This window comes from Corylus avellana, chromosome ca1, assembly GCF_901000735.1.
Source record: "Corylus avellana chromosome ca1, CavTom2PMs-1.0".
NCBI classification, from domain to species: domain Eukaryota; kingdom Viridiplantae; phylum Streptophyta; class Magnoliopsida; order Fagales; family Betulaceae; genus Corylus; species Corylus avellana.
Window position 1 is genome coordinate 41,057,680 of NC_081541.1, and position 6,381 is coordinate 41,064,060.

The 6,381-nt window shown below is 37.4% G+C and overlaps 1 long non-coding RNA gene and 1 pseudogene across 1 annotated transcript; both read right to left on the reverse strand.

Annotated features, from left to right (window-relative positions):
- Positions 1-50: 50 nt before the first annotated feature.
- On the reverse strand, positions 51-1,713 carry LOC132165738 (transcription termination factor MTERF15, mitochondrial-like; annotated as a pseudogene).
- Positions 1,714-2,945: 1,232 nt separating this feature from the next.
- On the reverse strand, positions 2,946-6,264 carry LOC132176572 (uncharacterized). Its single transcript, XR_009439536.1, has 2 exons — positions 4,968-6,264; positions 2,946-3,348 (listed from the first exon to the last, which is right to left on the reverse strand). It is a non-coding gene; the product is annotated as an uncharacterized LOC132176572 (long non-coding RNA).
- Positions 6,265-6,381: the final 117 nt, after the last annotated feature.

Consider the following 6,381-nt stretch of genomic DNA (forward strand, 5'->3'; position numbering starts at 1 on the left):
AGGGAGAATTAAACACAAGTGGCGATATGTGAGCAAGGATTTTGATTGGAATCTAAAACTATGTAATAGCATAAAAATCGGTATTTTTGACTTGGACATCACATTGTCCATGTCAAAACAGAGCAAGATAATACAAATCCAATGCCCAATAACTAACTTTATGGCCAGACAATACCCAATAAATTGAAAATGATAATAACTGCCAACAATGACATAAATCAAATTGGAAGTCAAAATGTTACAAGTTTTCCATCCCACATACCTTCTCAGTTCTCAGACTGAAATCCTACATCCAGAAGACATCTTACCCTGATATACATTCAATAATTCAGGAACATCATCCTGAAACCTGATCACAAACAACTCCAAAAACTTCCTCTCAGTCGGTTTCAAGAAAGTCCCCAAGGCCAAGTTATTCTTGACCAAACCCTTGGCTAGCAAAATTTGAACAACCGACCACCGAGGGATAATTCTCTTTTCCAAGCTTAATTTTATAACTACAGGATTTGTAGCAATATGTTTTGGTGGCCAACCAACTTTTGTCACAACGAAATCCATTGTTTTCGTCATCTTCTCTTCTGAAGATAGCATACAACTTGGAAACCTTTTAAATGCTGCGAGGGCCATGTCCTACCAACCCCACCTCCTATAAAGCTCCAATTTTGATTCCAGCTTTGGTTTACTCATCTTCAATAACACCTGGATTGCCTCGACAAACGCCGTTTTCATTGGATCGAATCCCATTTCCATAACCTGGTGGACAGCCTCAACAAACTTAGTATGCTTAATAAAAGCGGAAGAGGGATAATTAGTTACCAGGAAAGAGATTGTAGATGGAGGCGCTCCAAGTTGTCTCAAAAGTGCAATGTTAGGAGCCATAGTATTCGTTTCATCACATAGAAAAGACCGTGGTGAGCGCTTGAAGGTTTTCAGGACTTTCTCGTCGACAAGAAGTACACTCTTGAGGAAATCATAGAAGGGGATAAGACGTTTCTTTAAGTTGCTTTTGAACAGAAATGGGTTTGACGAGAGGATGGTAATGAGTTCAGAGCTAGAAACCCCTATGGAACGCAAAAGCTCAATCTTGGGCAAAAGGGTCTTCTCAGGATCAGATAAAAGAACCGGGGGATGCTTCCTAACGATGTGGGAGATCTGGTCATTGCTGAATCCATTCTCCTTGAAAAGATTCAGCACTGAGTCTGGTCTCTCTGGGCTCTGAAATAGTACCCTCTGGGAGGCTAAAATTGCAGATTTTGCGGGCAACCCACAAGAGTTTATGAGGTAAGACACTGCAAAAGAATGTTTTTCCTCTTCTTCTGGTTTTTGATTAGATTCAGGTAAACTGCCTACTGATGTAAACGATTTGACAATAAAGAAACCTTGCTTAAGAAAACCCAAATGGGTTCTCCTGTGTTTGAGTGGTAGTAGCTGTCTTGAACAGAGAAAACGAAACATAACTTGACTCACCAAAAGTTTTCCTGAGACAGCTTCAGCTATGCTCCTCTAACTGTTTGATTTAATCCTGCAGAGAACACTGCCCTGTGAAGAGTGAAGACTCTGAACTCTTCATGCGCTTCTAATCTGAGGGGCGCTTGAGCTCCATCAATAAATAATATGCCAAAAAATGCTTTATTTGTACTGGAAATATGTTGCTCGACAACGGAAACCAACACCAACGTAAACCACTTTTCTTTGGCATGCGAAGGACTCTTTTTGCTCTTGCTGAATTGTAAGAGTTGAAGACTTATTTGGGTATTATTGTCCTTTTAGTGATACCATTTTGTTCTGTATGCCTATGGCAGAAAATTCAATAGCTTTAGCCTTTAGAAGTGAGTTTCCCTTGTTTAACTATAAATTTCAACTGATTTTGGTTTGCTACATCTGGTTTTTGATTGCAAACACAGAACATGATGTTATGAAATGTTGGAGAGGTCAAATAAAACTAATAAATATGATATATTTGAAAGATGGTGCTGTCATTAACATAATTGATAGTAGTAAAGAGAATATTGCCAATAAAGTAGTAGTTTGATAATATGTAATTTTTTTATTTTTTTATTATTATTTTTTTTTGTTAAAAAAAAAAAAAAAACAGAACAAAGGTGATTTGCCTTGAAAAATGTTTTCGACGTTTGGCTCGTACGGAAAATCAGTGACGGTAGGCAACAATCAATGACCTTCAACGGCAACCAAAAATAGCATGTGACTTATGGTAACTTTCAACAAAATCTGATGGCAAATTCCTATGACCTTTGACAATGAATCGAGCGGGAGGTGACGACTAGCGACTTCTGGCAACAAATTCCGGTAGGCATAGATTTCCAACAACCTCCGACAGCAGCAACAAATAAACTACGCGAAACGATTATATGAATAGAAAATCAAAAGGTAATTTGATAATCTAAATTAAAAAAAAAAAAAAAAAAAAAAAAAATCAAAAACCGAAGGTTGTTAGTGCTCTGAAAATGTTGACATGTGAGAGAAACAATTGAATTCTAGATTACTTATGAATCCACTCATAACTTCAAGGATGTTTTTGGAATTTACAGTTCAGGAGAGATTCTGCTGATTAAATACAGTTGTATTTTACACTAAACTCATAAATACAAAAAAAAAAAAAAAAAAATGAACTCATGAATCCATTGACAAAATACATGCAATAACACAGCTACATACCGAGAAACCCTTGGCTCAATGTAGCATCAGAATTCACATAATTCAATGGTATAGTTACCTGCATTTGTCTGAGACACCGTTTATTTCCGCGTAAAATGTTTTTCCTTAGAAATGTTTTGAGTAAAATCACCTTTCAAAAAAATGATTTCAACTAAAAACATTTTCCAGCGTTTTGCTGTTACGGAGAATCAACAAACATTTCTTATAATTTCATTCAATTATAATAACCTATAAAGAAACATCTACTGCTATTAATCACTAAATTCATGTAATGAAACAAGTGGTTTCATCCATTAATTTCAGAGAAAATCCTAACAAAGAGGTCACAAGATCTTTCAAATTCATCAATTTTCCCCATCCTACTCCCAGATTGCATACAAATGAAAAAGAAGCAACTCGATTGACTAGAGAAAGCTAAGGCTTCTTTAGAGACTTGGTGGCCCAGGATGGAGACTAGGGCCCTTCGGCAGCTTTTTCTGCCGTCTTCTTGGGCAAGGGAACAGGGTTGATATTGGGAAAGACAACACCATGAGCAACAGTAACTTCCCAAGGTCTTCATCGTTCCTCACAGCCAGCAGTTCTTGTTGTCACGAGCTGCATTTCCAACCAACTCCAGCACTTTCACACACATTTATGCACAATGACTTCATAATCAAGAACGAAAACTAGAGGCTGAAATTGAAGCAGTGCAGAACAGAAAAATATCAAAAGAAAAGAAACACACCACCTCACTTTGCAATCAAACACATACTAAAAACTCCATATTAAATAGCCAATTTGATAAGTTTTCAGAAATTTATGAAAGGTCAAACCCACATGGAGAAAAGTAAAACCTACAAAATTTCCACATGTTATCTTGAAAAAATTATCAAATGAAACAATGGTACGGACCAAGAAATACTTCCACAAGTTTTTTGCACAATCACAAAACTCATCTTCTCCAACCATGAGATGAGCTACCGGTATTATATCTGAATGAATAAAACGAAATATACCTACTGTGCAGCAAAAGCATACATAACAACATCTACCGGAAAGATGTTTTTGCATTTAAAGTGGACATGTGAGAAACACAAATGAACTCTAGACTCTACTTATGAATCAACTTAAACTTCAAGGATGTTTTGGCATTTACAGTGCATGAGGAATCTAGCTAATTAAAGCTAGTTGAAATCTAGGCCGAACTCATGGGATCAGTAATTACCTGCCCGAATTGCTAGTAGGTAATGTTTCATGTCATTCATTGATGTTCTTGGAAGGTCAGCTAAGGACAACGGGAAACCCTTGGCTCAAAGTAGAATCAGAATTCACCAAGTCCAATGGAGTATTTTCCTACTTTCTGTCAATTATTACTTAGTTGCTAGTATATGATTCTTTGTTTCAATTTGCTCCTATATAACCAGTTCTACAATTTTTGCACATTATATAACCCCACTGAATTAACGACCTAATTGCTTTCTTCGGAATCTAATCCACAACATCATAACACCACTACTCTTTGCAGATGAACCTGTGACTGCAGTAGAAAATGTTAAGCATCACACATCCACAGAATGCATAACCATTGAGATGACACCACAACACCCAAAGACAACAAATAAATACCAATGGATAGCTGGCCACATATTATGAGTTCGCATGTAAAATGATAAAGGAGAAAACACAAGCCATATACAGTAGTTCTCAGTTCAACAATGCTACCTATTTCTCTATATGCTTGGAGGATGACCTTGTAAAAGAGAACTCAAAACTGTCCAAAAACTCCATTTAATTAAAATATCATAATGGGCCTAATGTAGGTCAACTAGATAGCAAATTCACAAGTTATAAAGTGCCTTATGCCTTAAGCACACACATAACCAATCACATTAAACGCATTGAGAAATAGACAATCATGATACAATCGTCTTGGTGTCAAGCCAGGATGTTCCATAACACTAAAAAATAGGCTGAGCAAAAACAAAGGCCATAAAAATCAGTCATTGCTTGCAACTCAGGGTCATTTTTCTTTTTTCAGGGGTGGTTGGAAAGGGGGAATTCAAACACAAGTGGCGATATGTGAGTTAGGATTTTGTTTGGAATCTAAAAACTATGTCATAGCATATTATTTGATATTTTTGACTTGGACATCACATTGTCCATGTCAAAACAGAGCAAGATAATACAAGTCCAATGCCCAATCACTTACTTTTTGGCCAGAAAAAACCCAATAAACCGAAAATGCTATACTGCCAACTATAACACAAATGAAATTGGAAGTCAAAATGTTACAAGTTTTCCATCCCACGTACCTTAGACTGAAATCCTACATCCAGAAGACATCTTACCCTGATATACATTCAATAATTCAGGAACATCGTCCTGAAATCTGATCACAAACAGCTCCAAAAACTTCCTCTCAGTCGGTTTCAAGAAAGTCCCCAAGGCCAAGTTATTCTTGACCAAACCCTTGGCTTGCAAAATTTGAACAACCGTCCACCGAGGAATAATTCTCTTTTCCAAGCTTAATTTTATAACTACAGGATTTGTAGAAATATGTTTTGGTGGCCAACCAACTTTGTTCAGAAGGAAATCCATTGTTTTCGTCATCTTCTCTTCTGAAGATAGCATACAATTTGGAAACCTTTTAAATGCTGCGAGGGCCATGTCCTTTGACCAACCCCACCTCCTATAAAGCTCAAATTTTCATTCCAGCTTTGGTTTACTCTTCTTCAGTAACACCTGGATTGCCTCGACAAACGCCGTTTTCATTGGATCGAATCCCATTTCCATAACCTGGTGGACAGCCTCAACAAACTTAGTGTGCTTAATAAAAGCTGAAGAGAGATAATTAGTTACCAGGAAAGAGATTGTAGATGGAGGCGCTCCAAGTTGTCTCAAAAGTGCAATGTTAGGAGCCATAGTTTTCGTTACATTACTTAGAAAAGCTCGTGGTGAGCGCTTGACAGTTGTCAGGACTTTCTCGTCAACAAGAAGTACACTCTTGAGGAAATCATAGCACAGGGGATAACACGTTTCCTTAAGTTGCATCTGAACAGAAATGGGTATGAAGAGATGATGGCAATGAGGTCAGAGCTCGAAACCCCTATGGAACGCAAAAACTCAATCTTGGGCAAAAGGGTCTACTCAGGATCAGATAAAAGAATTAGGGGATGCATCCTAACAATTTTGGAGATCTGGGCATTGTTGAATCCATTCTCTTTGAAAAGATTCAACACCGAGTCTGGTCTCTCTGGGCTCTGAAATAGTAGCCTCCGGGATCTTAAAATAGCAGATTTTGTGGACAACCCACAAGAGTTTATGAGATAAGACACTGCAAAAGAATGTTTTTCCTCCTCTTCTGGTTTTTGATTAGATTCAGGTAAACTGCCTACTGATGTAAACGATTTGACAATAAAGAAACCATTTTGCTGAAGAAATCCCAAATGGGTCCTCCGGTGTTTAAGTGGTAGTAGCTGTCTTGAACAGAGAAAACCAAACATAACTGACTTACCAAAAGTTTTCCTCCGACAGCGTCAACTGGGTTCCTGTAATTCCTTCAGAGAAAACTGCCCTCCGAAGGCTTTGAATCTCTTCATGCGCTTCTAATATGAGGGAAACCATTCGAATTTCGAGGTGCGTTTCCCGTTGCCATTTTATAAAGAAAATGTATAATTTTAAATAAAATTGGAGAAAATTAATTATTTGGCATTGCAGTTTAAAAAA